This window comes from Macrotis lagotis, chromosome 1 (assembly GCF_037893015.1).
Source record: "Macrotis lagotis isolate mMagLag1 chromosome 1, bilby.v1.9.chrom.fasta, whole genome shotgun sequence".
Classification (NCBI taxonomy): Eukaryota; Metazoa; Chordata; class Mammalia; order Peramelemorphia; family Peramelidae; genus Macrotis; species Macrotis lagotis.
The window spans coordinates 785,670,442-785,684,153 of NC_133658.1; the positions used below are offsets into that span (position 1 = coordinate 785,670,442).

Genomic DNA, 13,712 nt, shown 5'->3' on the forward strand with positions numbered 1-13,712 from the left:
CGGGCAGCGGCCCCCGAGCCCCCGCGGCCGGGGCCGGGCAGCGGCCCCGAGCCGGGCAGGCCCGCCGGCCCCTTTAAAAGTCCCGCCCGCAGCCGCTCCCTCCTCCCGCGGCGAGGGCTCTTCTCCCCCTCGGGGCAGGTCAGCGCCCCGGGCATGGGGGGTGGGGGCGCTATCCTTACGGGTCCCGGGACCGCTTGGGGTTTGGGGGTGCGCCCCCGCCCCAGCTCCTGCCTCACGTCCACTCCCAGACGGCCAGAGGACAGAGGCTCCGGGCCCCGGGGTGCGGAGCCGGGAGAGCCGCCTCGCGGGGTCGTCCTCCGGCGGCGCCCAGCCCTTGTGTTAGTGCCCAGTGCCAGGGCGAGGGGCGGGCGGGGGCGGGCGGGGGCGGGCGAGGAGCGTCTAGGATTTCCGAGCAGGGCTGGAAAGGTCGGGGCTCTAAGAGACCCAAAACGTCGACATCTTTGGACTCAATACACTTCACCTCTTTCTCCAGGTTGCATTTTTTTTGGCAGGTAAATCATGTCTGTTGTTTTCTGAAATGAGAATGGAGAGAAAGTCTCAGCCAAGATTAGAAAGCTGTAGTTTTATAAGAGACGTAGTAATACCTAGTGAAATGCATGCTGTGGGACTGGCTAAAGGGTTTTGTCTTCTTTTTGTCTCGTCTGAGTTTACAGGGGGAAAATAGTGTTTTCAACACCTAGTTCATGGTGGAAATTATTTTTCAGATAACACTGAAGAAACTTCCTTTGTTGTGTTTGCCATGTATATATCGAAGATAGATTTTTTTTTCTTTCGAAATAATTTTAAAATCAGACTAGCCAGGTGATTTAGCAATTGGTAACCCACAAAGATATTTAAATACTATTACTAAAATAATGCCTAGTTGCTAGTTTGGGTTTTTTTTTTTACTCTCTATGACTTATACTATTATGTGCTATTAATTTAGATTGAGAAAAAAGAAAAATTTGTAACATTTCTATTATGAACTTTGTGCTTACAGGTGTATCCAGATTTTTAAATGTTCAGATTAATTAGATCGTTGGCTTCTTTTAGGGTAGAGAATTCATTGGGGGGGAAATGCCAAATTTGATACAAAAGCGTTTGTTGGATAGAAAATGAATTTCTAAGGTATTTTTCTCTTCTTGGTTATCTTTATTCCAGAGGACTACAGTGATAAATAGTTCTTTTTAAATTCTTGTCTGAGTATTTCAATTCTTCATTTGTTTTTATTCAAATTCAAAAGGCTACTATACTATTGTTATTGATTTTTGAGAGACTCTTCCTCTACAGTAAAATTAATTGAGCATAAAGAATTGGTTATTCTGGGGGTTTTTTCCCTCTCTGGAAATTCCTTGTCCTTTTTTCAAAGGTATAGAATATTAGAGTGAGTATTGATTTGTTTGCTGTCATTATTTGAATAAATTCTACTACTACTTCTAAATTATTCATTGACCATATGTTTATTTCTAAAGCACTGTACAAGTTATAACAAGGGACTGCCAAAGATTCATAGAATATATGAATTCTCAAGTAGCTCATGATCTAATAGAAAAGAAGGAAGAACATACAAATTGAGCACACAATTATAATGTCAGGTGTCCAGGAACTCCTGCCTTATATCTCTGTCTTCCTCCCTCTTCTCTCCTCCAGAATCAGAGGGTGAGGTCCTTTCTTGTTTTCCCCTCTAGTATAGACTCACCTTAATAATTGAATCCCCTCTGGTATCCTCTAGGGCATTGTTCCGTCCTTTTCTTGCTCTTATTGAAATCTTCCTGAACTACTCTGTCTCCTTCTGTCTACACTTATGTTCAGAATTCCACAATTTTTCCCATTTACCTTTCTTTACCTACTTTCCAAGAAGAGGAATTCCCATTTTCTACTATTGTGGTCTGATCACCCCAGTGACTTAGATGGTCTTTTCTTCTTTAACTTTTCTATAACTCTCCCTTAATCCCATTCATTCCCATGGTTTTAATGATTCCATCTTTGCAGATGATTCGGGTCTCTATTTCCAGCCATTATTTCATCCCTGAGTTCAAGTTCCTCATTGTTAATTACCTGATGGAAAGAGACACAAAAGTAGGGATATACATAAAGAACTTGGTTATAAATTATTGGTTTGCTTTTTGGGTTAGCTGAAATGAAGGTTACATGTGTGGGTATAGTAAAACATAAAACGGGAAAGCAGTAGTCTGGTATGAAGTTATTAATAATTGAAAAAATACAAGTGGGGCCTACATGGCATTGCCCCAACTAATGTTATTTTGCAATAATGTCATAAATATTCCTTATAGCATAACCTCACTATAAAGTACTTTGGTCAGCTGTTCCACATAAGAGGTTATTCCTGGAGAACTATGTAATACGTTGGGGGATGAATATGTTTATACCAAGTGGTATAAAGAAGGAATGCTGGGCTTGGGCTGGGTATCTGTAGAATTCACTGAGTTCATATCTGTGGACAAAGAATTCATCTTTCCAGGCCTTTTTTTCCTCATCTGTAAAAGCAAAGAAATTGAACTAGAAGTTTTCTTAAGATCCATCTAGATCAGAAATTACCTGATGAGCCATAAGTATTCCTAAAAGCCATGATGTTTAGAACAGAAAAAAGTTATTACTCAGGGTTTTTAAATGAAAAAAATTTAGTAGTAATTCTAGGACTTTTTAAAAAATTCTTTTTTTTTTTTTTGGTGTATTTTTTGAGGGGGAGACAAATCAATGGGTTTCTAATAATTGTATTTCATTTCTTATATCTCAGATCTTTAGATGTACCAGAATTTGAACATTCACAAAATTTATCTCTGTTAACAGGGAAAATTAGTATATTTAGGACTGCATTTTTTTCCTCCCTTAGCCCCTATTGCATCCCAGGACACATTTTCTCAGTAATTTGTAATAATGGTGCCAAGTATCCAACCTCCTATTTCCAGAGTGTATTCTGGGCATAAAAATGCAGTTTCTAGTAGTTGGCAAACTAAGCAAGAGGGGGAAATAACTCTCCTAACATCCAGGAATAATGTTTATTAGATGATTTCTTATTATGGCAGAAATAAAATAGGTTTTGAATAGGCTCCAAAGACCACACCTTTGGGTAAAACAGTATGATGATCCACCAGTGGTTAAGAATGAGATATGGATGTGCTATCTCTTAAGCTGGTTATTATAGAAATTTGGTTTCTTTGGCCAACTGATTTTCAAGTATCAGATGCTTATTTTCAAAAGCAACAATTCTCGAAATGATAGTGACAAAGCACTTTAAAGTTTGTAAAGGAGTTTATGTACTTTATTTTACCAAAACTTTCCAGGTCTTTTTTTGCTTCCAGTTTTATAGAATAGGAAACTGAGATTTAGCGCTATTAGGTGGACAATGATCACTCAGCTGGTGTGAGATATGGATTGTGAATTCCGATGTTCTTGATTCCCAAGTTCAATACTCTTATTAGGCTATGCTGTTGTTTACTTTAAAAAAAAAATTCTCTTCTTTCCCAAAGTATGCCTTCCTGCACAAATGGTGCACATCATGTGGATAGATGGGTATATGACACATGTACATTTTGGGAAATGATACTAGATTCTTTTTTGAAGGCTGTAAATAAGTCATGGGGAGGTGAGGGGGTGGGACTGGGAGAATAGAGATGAAATTAAGTCTCTTTTTTTAATATACTAATTCAATTCCACATGTATTGAGTACCTCTTCTGTATGAAGAGACAAAAACAAAAATGTCTGCCCTCAAGAAGCATACATTCCAGTGGGAGATGCCAGGGACACGATGGATATGGGAGAGCTCTCTCACCTCTGGGGATCAACAAGGATCTCATGAAAAAGGTCGAGGGAGCCAGGCATTCTGAGAACATTCTAGGAAGAGGGACAAGTTCTGCAAGGAATGGGGATGAGATGCTATTTTGACTGAACTGTAGTAGTGGGGTTGGGCCTGAGATGGGGCTAAAAAATCCTAGAAGGCTGGGCCAAAGACAGCCTGAAGGGTTTTGAATGATAGTGAAGCTTCCTCAGCAGGAGAGGAGCATCAGCCTGTGCTAAGAATGATCAGTTTGGCCTCCCTAGTCTCCAATCTCTCCCTTTTCCAATACGTTTTTTTCACTTAGTTGCCAATTAGGAGACTATTGTAAGAGTCCAGGAGAGGGCCTGTGGTGGTTAGGTTAAGGGAATAGGGAGGGAAATGGGGGATGTCAGTTCTTTCTCCTCAACAGGTCTTGGCAACTGATGGGATGTGAGGGAGCAGATTGTGGGGGAATGAAGAGTCAAGGACAAAGCCAAAATTGTAAACCTGGCTGACTGCAAGGAAAATGGTGCCCAAGGTAGACATAAAGACATTAGAAAGAGGGATAGGTTTAAAGGAAAGGTAATGAATTCCATTTTGGTTAGATTGCGTTTGAGACAGCTTTGGGGTATCATGTAGAGATGTCTGCCTAGGAACTGGTCACACGTATGCATCTCGGAGAAAGAAGAGGACTTGATATTCAGGTTTCAGTCATCAGCATAGATCTATGAATTGAATCTGTGGGACTTGGTGAAGTGAGGGAGGATAGAGAATGACAGGAACCCAGGAGAAAGAACAGCTTGAATGGTAGGGCCAGGAACTGGATTATAGATAGTTAAGAAATGAATGGGAGATGAATAAATGTAATATACTTGTTCTTCAAGTTTGACTGTGGAAGGGTTCAAGATTTGAACAATAAAGTCAAGGGAAAAATTAATTCAGACTATACTTAATTCAAGACCAACTCTATGAAGGTGCCCTAATGTTATGCTGAACTTGACCTTTAAATAAGTTGGATTTTGTTAAATAAATTTCCATTATTGTAGTATAAATCAAGAATATACTCTAGTTCACTTAAAAGTGAAGGTACTGTTAAGCACTATTTTAACAGCAACTTTCATTTAAATACTAAATGTAAAGTTACAAATGATTATTTGAGAATAGTTAGGGAAAACAGGGAGTACTAGGAGCTAGCTAATGAGTACACTAAAATAAGTAATACTAAACTAATTTCCACTAACTTTTTTGATGGAATTTTCACTTTTGTATATTAGGAGAATATTGTATCAATATTTCAGAAAAAAAAATTTGGTAAAAATCTCTCATGATATCTTTGTGAATAAGACAGACAAATATGTAGGCTGGAGAGTAATACTGTAAAGTAAGAAGGATTTGTAACTGATAGAATGAATATCTTACATCTTGATTAATGGATAAGCATAAATATACAAAATAATGGAGTTGGGAAGGTGGAAATAACTCAAGATAAGCCCTTTGTTTCACATCATTTTTTTATCAGTTTTTTTATTAGAAATTTAGATTAAGAGATCCAAGATTAAAATGTTATGATGACACTAAACTGTCTAGGTTTTGCTAATATTCCAGAACCATAATTCAAAAAAGTTTCAATATGCCAATGAACTGAAACATGGAAAAAAAGTCTAATATCTAAGATATATAGTAGGTTGACAAAAGCAACCCAGTAGCACAGGTTCAGAAGATAAGAATAGTTTTCAAAAGAAAAATTCCAAACTATAAATGTTCCAAATCACTAATGTTTAGAGAAAATGAAAATTAAACAAATTCTGAGATTTTTATTGTACCCCCCCCCCAAAAAATTGGCAAATACGAACATTCATTGGTGGAGAATTATGGGAACTTTTAGTTTAAGCTATTAATTGGTCCAACCAATTTGAATATTATGCTTGAAAAATGATGAAACTTTCCTTATCCATTGATTCAGTGGTCACATTATTGATCATATGTCCTAAGGGGAATTTAAAAAAAGATGAAAAGGTTACATGTATACCAAAATAATCATAGCAACATTCTTTGTGGTATTAAAAATCTAAAAAACAAAAAGTTAGATGACCATTAAGGAATGGCTTAAAAATCCTGATAAATTATTGTTCAATAAGAAATGGCAGAACACAAGCAATTCAGAAATTCTTTTTTTAATTTATTTTTTTGGGTGTTTGGGGGCAATGGGGTTAAGTGACTTGCCCAAGGTCAGACAGCTAGGTAATTATTAAGTGTCTGAGGTCAAATTTGAACTCAGGTCCTCCTGACTCCAGGACTGGTGCTCTATCTACTACACCACCTAGCTGCCCCCAATTCAGAAATTCTTGGGAACTTTTGTATGACCTGAGGCAAAGGGAACTATGCTGTCCAAAGGAATTGATATGTACAGCAAGACCTGGTACATAGAGGACACTTAATATCTGCTTATTGGTTGAGTGTTGACTTAAAGGAAGTGAACTGAAAATAGTGACGATTATGAAAAACAAAGAATAAAACATTCTTTCTCTCAACAGAGATGGAAGACTATGAAAAGAGAATGTAGAATACATGAGTGGGATCTTTGTATTGGATGTTTTTGTTGATTTTTTTTTTGGTCAGATGGGAGGGTTTATTATGAAAGAGGGATGAAGGTGTTCTCCCCAAAATACGACAGTCTAAATAGAAATTGTAAATGTAGTTTTAGAAAATGTAATGGGAATATATGTAACATGGTATATTTTAGGTTCAAAAAACTTACTGGGGGCAGCTAGGTGGTGTGGTGAATAGAGCACCAACCCTGGAGTCAGGAGGACCTCAGTTCAAATCCAGCCTGAGACAATAATTACCTAGCTGTGTGACCTTGGGCAAGTCATTTAACCCCATTGTCTTGCAAAAAATTAAAAAAAATTTTTTAAAGCTTACCTGTGTAATTACAGGATGGAAACAAACTTGGTTTGACACTAGTACATGTGAAAAAGACCTTGACATATTAAATTATATCAGTAGAAATAAAGGGTCTTGAATCAGGCTAGTGCTAAACTCTATTCTGTTTGATCAGACTATATTTGGAATATTATGTTTATCCTAGGCACCATTTTAAGAAGACTTTTACTCTAATCTAAAATGGGAACCAGAATGACTTAATGTTTTAACTGAGGACCAGGGAGTATGCTTGACATGGACACAGATGTTACTTTTATATGCGGAAAAACTTGAGCAAGCTGAGCTATCCTGAAATGGAATGAGCTGCTTTATGAAGTAGTGAATTTCTTACTTTAAATTTCCAGAGGTTATTATTTTAGAACTTCTTGGGGACATTATAAAGGGATATGAGTTTGGATACGTAGTATAGAAGTTTGGATAAGATGGCCATTAATTTCATTTTTAAGTTTCTTATTTATCTTAAGATTTCATTTTAAAGTTCATCTAGGACTTTATAAAAAGTAGCTTAAGTCCTATATTCCATTAACAATATGGAAATAGTATTTTCTCTTAAAAGGTTATATAACTCAAACTTTAAACGAGACCTGCTTTCCACCCTGTTAAACCAAGACAATTTTATAGTATTTGAAATAGAGGAACGTTTAAATGAGTTGGATATTTTCATGTAATAAGTGTAATTAAAACATTCGCTTTCTTGCTTTGTGTGTTCCATGATCAAACGACTTGAGATTGAGGAAACATTACATTTTTAATCGTAATTCATTAATAATAATATTAAAAATAGAATTTGTTCCTTTTAAAACATTATACCATATTTTAAACAAATAAGTTCTGTACTAACTTGCTGAATATTCAGTTGACATCACAATAAAAAAAAATACATAACTAACTGCTTGATAAGAAGTAGGCAGTTCTAGGAGCTGACTTGCATAGAGAAGACCACTGCCTAAGAGTTCTTCAGGAACACAGTTTAAGTCACTAATTCTAGTTGGGTTTGATTTGAAAGTTTCAAGTGTAACTGAAAAAAATTTGTCAGTTTTGTGATTTTTAAAAATAGTTTTAGATATGCTTTCTTTATGTACTAAGCAATAGAAATGATAAGAATATTTTAAAATGTTGATTTAAATCTTGGACTCATTGGAGTCAGGAAGATCTTCAGCAAATATCACTCCAGACACTTACTGGTGGTATGACCCTAAGAAAGTCACCTAACCTCTGCTTGCTTCAAGTTTCTCCATTGTAAGTGTTCACAGAATTCTTGTGAAGATTAAATAAAATAATGTTTGTACGAGGGTATAGCACAGTGCCTGACACAGAGGAGGAGCTTTGTGAACATGGTCCCCTAATAATGTTTGTCCTTCATTTTCAAGGGAGGTAATGCCATGACAAAGCATGTGAATTGGATTTGAGTCACCAGCCTCACTTTCTCCTCTTAGAGCCATCTGTGGCTAGATATGAATCAGGACAATTGGAGACGACGCTGAATGCGAGGCAGTCAGGGTTAAGTGACTTGTCCAGGGTCAAACAACTCAAATTTGAACTCCTGTCTTCCTGACTCCAAGCTCAGAGCTCTGTTCACTGTGCCACCTGACTGCCCCACATGGTCCCTCTAGATTATCATTGTAATGGAAGGGAGCAGGGATGTGGAGAATCAATAAGTTGTCAGATGAGTGCCACAGACACAAGATAAACTGGGACACAGTGCCACCCCCAGACTAACAGTGTAATGCTGGGGATTAAAGCTGATGGTAAAGGTGAAGGCAAGACTGGATATCAGATTAGGAGCCAAGAGTGGGATGTTTGTATGGTTATTAATTATCAGTGAGTCTGAAGGCTAAATAGAGAAGGTCAGAGGTCTGATGGTAAGGTCAGGTGACAAAATAGCTTTTTCAGCTCCAAGGAAACAGAATGGCCATTAGGGATCAGAAATTCTTAATTCTAGAGGTCAGAATTTCAACAAATGAAGTTGATAATAAGTGAATTATAGAATCAGGAATTCAGATATCACAGACTGAACAGGTACATGACCCATTTATATCAGTAGACTGATAATTGATTTAGCTCTTTGCCTAACTTTTGGTAATTCCTATTGAGATCAGTCCTTGCCTTCAGCTTTGCATTTAAGCTATATAGGAAATTGAGAACGGGGCCTAGAGAGGAATTGTGATGTGCTATATCTGACCAATGCGTATGTCCTAACCACTTTGTATTTTTATATGTGGAAAGCTAGCCTGGCCTCTGGAGTGCAGTGGATCTTTATTCAAATGGCCCTTTATTATACTAGGGCTTAAAGTCATTGGAATAATGGAAACTGCAAATATGAACATTAGTAGAACTTTTCCATCAGCTGGATATCATTTTCTGTGGATTTTGAAGAGGATTTCTTCTACAATATTAGTGGATCCTTGGTGAACTTAAATCTCTCCATTCTTTATTGTCCAATGTTGATACTTAATAGATCTTTTAAAAGAAAATTATATCTCTAGTTCCACTAGTTTGGGGATTTTTTGTATGGCCTTATTATGTGATATATTATTCTTATTTGAGAAGAGCCTATAAATCTTTATTTTGCTTTACCGAGTCTTTTTTTTAGTCAAACAATAAACATATAAGGAAGTGCTATTTACTATTTTATTATTATTATTATTATTATTATTTTAGTTTTTCATTAGGCAATGGGGTTAAGTGGCTTGCCCAAGGCCACACAGCTAGGTAATTATTAAGTGTCTGAGGTCAGATTTGAACTCAGGTACTCCTGACTCCAGGGCTGGTGCTCTATCCACTGTGCCACCTAGCCACCCCAGAAAGTGCTATTTTAGAGTCTTGATGCAGCACATTGGAAATTTTATTAGAATCCAAATGTGGTTTAAGTATAGTCATTGATAGAAGAACAAGTTGCAGAGTTCTTTCTTTGTCATCCTCCTTCCATTTTTATTTGTAAATGCTCTCAGAATAATCTTATTTGGGTTGCATGCTAAACTTTCATCAAAGGTGGTTCCTCATCTTTATAAGTTTTGCAAACATTTATATTTTATACTAGTGTTAATCTTAGCTGCTCTGTCTCTGAGCTTTGAAATTGTTAGCTGAGGTAGTTTCTAGGCTTTTTTTTGTTCTCTTTGGGGAGTAATTTACATAGGTTACATTTCAATAGGATATTGTGATAACTGTCTTTAGTGCCTTTTGTTTTTCCCTATTTGGTTTTGTTTTTTCAGTAAGTTGTTGAGGTTGAGTTGGCACTGCCTCAATATCATATGTTCTCTTTTTTTTTTGTTCTCAGTATTGATTTTGAGGTATTCTGTAACAAGTCAATGGTCTGAGTCTCATATTTTGGCAGTGACTTCTGTTTTTTTGTGATAATGGATGCTATTCATGTCTAATGTCAGCTCATTTTGAACAGCTCTTATATTTGATATTTTCTTGCCTCAATTCACAGATATTAATGTAACTTCCTAATTGCCTTTCTGTCTCAAGTCTCTCTCCTCTGTTGTCCATTTCCAAATGACTGCTTAAGTGATATTCCTGAAGCCTAGATCTGATCTTAACAATACCTTGATCATTAAGCTTCGATTGCTCTCTATTGCCCTATAGGTAAACTCCTATTTGATTTTAAAACCTTTATAATCAGGTAACATAGCTTGTGTTTCCAAGTTTATTACTTATTACTCTTCTTTTTACACTCTGAATGCAGTACAAGTCTTTTTGCTGTTTCTGCTACCTTCTCACCAATCTGTCAACTTTTAACTATCCTTTGTACAGTCTCCTGTTTTGATTGTGCACTCTCTTCTTAGTATCCTAGCTTCCTTAAAAGGTTAACTTAAGTAATACTTCCTTCAAGAGACCTTTTCCTGATTTCTCCCAGCCATTAGTGCCCCACTCCCCATCACTGTGCATGTGTTTTGTATCTAACCTCTTAATTATTGTATCTGATTAATAGAATGTAAGCTCCATTTTGTATGAGGCTTCAACACCAAATAGAAAGTATAGGTAGTAGCAGGTGTTAATAAAATATTGCTAATTAATTGACCAAGTGTTCCATACAATGTTTCTTGTTGCTTTTGGACGCATGATAAAACCAAATTCATGAGTTCTTTTGTTCCCTCTCCAAGAAGAGAATCTGTCAGCCAATCTTTTGTTTAATTGAATTTTCTCTTTATTTTCCCATTTCATTTATATGGGCTGATTCTATCTTTATTCTATGACTATCAATTCTGTGACTATCAATAAGGCTTGATATGGTTAAGTTCCTTTTATCTCACTGGTCATTGAACAATAATCTCACATTTAGAATATCAAATAACTAAATTAATTATTTAAAAAATGTGATTCGTTGTACTTTCTGCCTCCTTTTGTTCCATTTAGCCACTACCATCACTGAAGCAATATATAGTGTCATTTTATATTTTGCATTGCTACAAATGTTAATACTAGTGTCATAATTATAAATTTTTTGCTATTTTTTTTTAGGTTTTTGCAAGGCAATGGGGTTAAGTGGCTTGCCCAAGGCCACACAGCTAGGTAATTATTAAGTGTCTGAGGCCAGATTTGAACTCAGGTACTCCTAACTCTAGGGCCAGTAATCTATCCACTGTGCCACCTAGCTGCCCCCATAATTATAAATTTTAGAAAAATTTTGTGATGTAAAATGGTTTACAGGAGGAACATGGTTTAAAAGACATTGTGTCATCGAGACAATGAGTAAAATGTTTTCCAAATCTTTTACATATTTGTCTTAGAATGTATTGTGATTATAGTAATGATTTTTGAGGGGCCATACCTTTTCTTTTCTGGTGATGAGAGTATGATAACACCTTATTCAGCATTTATCAGGGAATAAAGTATTCGATATATTTGATTTTTACAAGTAACTAAAAGACATCTTCTTTTAGTACCAAAAATTTTTTTAAAACCTGTATAATTGAATTCTTTCTAAAAAAAATTTTGGTACTAAAAAAAGATATCTTTTTAGTTACTTGTAAAAATCAAATATGTTGAATACTTTATTCCCTGATAATTGGGCATAGACTTCCCTTCTTAAATAATATTGCATTATAATTTGACCTTTCCTGAATTATTAGAATCAGTTCTTAAGAATTAGAATGTACCTTAAAGGTCATTTGATTCAACTCTGGCCTGCCTGAAGCATAAATTTTCTCTGCAGCATTTTTCAGTAAGTTACTGTTCAGCCTCTGCTTGAATACCTCCATTAATGAGGAACTCATCTTACAAAGCATCCCATTCCATTTTTGACAACTATATTTATGGAGAGTATGTATCTAGAGAGAGAGATACTCAAAAATATTTGTGTATATACATATGTGTGTGTGTTTTTCTCTCACACACACATACTCTTTGTTTCTATTGAACCAAATCAATCTCTTCCCTTCTTTTTCCCTTTCCTCTTTCTCTCTCTCCTTCCCTCCTTCTCACCCTCCTTCCTTCCCAGTGTTGGTCCTTGTTCAGTTCTCTGGACTCAAGCAAGAACAAATCTAAATCTAACTTTCAGTTGACAACACCTTAAATATTTAAGAACAGTGAACAACCATTCATCCAGTTTTGCCCTCAATTTCTTTATGGCACTGTCTATCCCAGCATTAATTGTTAGATTGCTGGGAAATTTTGATATGTGTTTGCCCCTAAATGAAATGGTCCCATACTACTGTATTTTTTAAAAATCATTTTTCTTTCTTTTCATTGTTGTCAAATATGTGTATTTATGTAAGTATGTATGTACATACCTGTGTGGTTTCTTTCAACTGGGTCTCATGGAGGCCGGGTTAACAGCTTAATATATTAGCACTGTCTAAGATAAGAGTAGGCTCCCGTGTTAAGGGTCTGTGAGACTCCTACAAAATATGATACCCAAGTCTTTATGGAATGCATTCTGTCACATCGATTTTTGACAACTGAGAGTCCTTTTTTGTTTCTTTCTAGTGTTTTATTGAATAGAGATTTCTAGATGTATGACCTCCAGTTAAATGAGATAGCATTTTTTTTCCTGTCACTAATACCTTGGGGTTTTATAGCCTTTTTAGTTTTTTCCAAAGGCTTTCACCTCCCTTATGTCTTGTTTGCTGAGGTAGATGATAAAATTACTTTGTGTTCCTTGTCCTCAGTTAATCTCACTAATTTCCTCTTCACAATAATGTGGGCTGATTCTATCTTTATTCTATGACTATCAATCTGTGTCATATCTTGATTTTCATTTTTATTCCTTAAATTATTCTGTGCTTTTGGACTTGAGTGTGAGGAATATCCTGTCTTCTAAACAAGTAGGAGCTGTATAGGAGAGGCATTTTGTCAGTCAGGAAACATTTATGAAGCACCTACCCTGTGTCTGCCCTGAGCAGTCTGTTCCTAGGAAACTCAATCCAATGAGGGAGACTGAAGAAAAGCTAGGTGGAGGATACATTGGAAATAATCATGGGGGGGAGGCCATAGAATTAAGAGGAATAGAGAAAGACTTCCTTTAGAAGGTAGAATTTTGCTGAGACTTGAGGGAATCCATAGAAGTCTGGAGAAAAGAAAACATTGTAGGTTTGGGAATAGCCATTAAAAATGCCCAGAATTGTGAGAGAGACTTTTGTCTCTCTTCAAGTTCAAAAGGCACTAAAATTTAGCAGTTAAAAATTTTATCACCATTTGAATGATCTGACTGTAAAATCAACTATGGCATAATCTAAAAACTAGATTTTACTAATGAGAACATTTTCTGAAAGGCAAAATACACAGTTAAATAAAGAACAGTATTAAGTTCTCATTTCTGATACTCCATTTTTTTTGTACTCCAAGATTTATTTATTACATTTCTAAAGAGCTTTTCCTCCTCAGAGCCCAACTACTGAAGCAAAATGTTAGGGACTGCTGTACTTTCATACATGAGCCCCATCCTTTGGGGATCCTGTGAAGGATAGTGGATGGCTCCTGGAGCTCACATGAAGGGAGGTGGTGGTGCCATTGGGTGGAACATGTGTGGTCCAAATCCTGGTGGGG

General features: G+C 36.4%; 1 protein-coding gene across 1 annotated transcript in view; it reads left to right on the forward strand.

The window, feature by feature from the left end:
- The first annotated feature begins 402 nt into the window (after nucleotides 1–402).
- Nucleotides 403–13,712, forward strand: part of ZC3H12C (zinc finger CCCH-type containing 12C) — an 84,460-nt gene continuing 71,150 nt past the window's right edge. The window contains exon 1 of the mRNA XM_074214298.1: nucleotides 403–512. The gene's annotated coding sequence lies outside the window, so the exon portion shown is untranslated. The remainder of the gene's footprint in view (nucleotides 513–13,712) is intronic.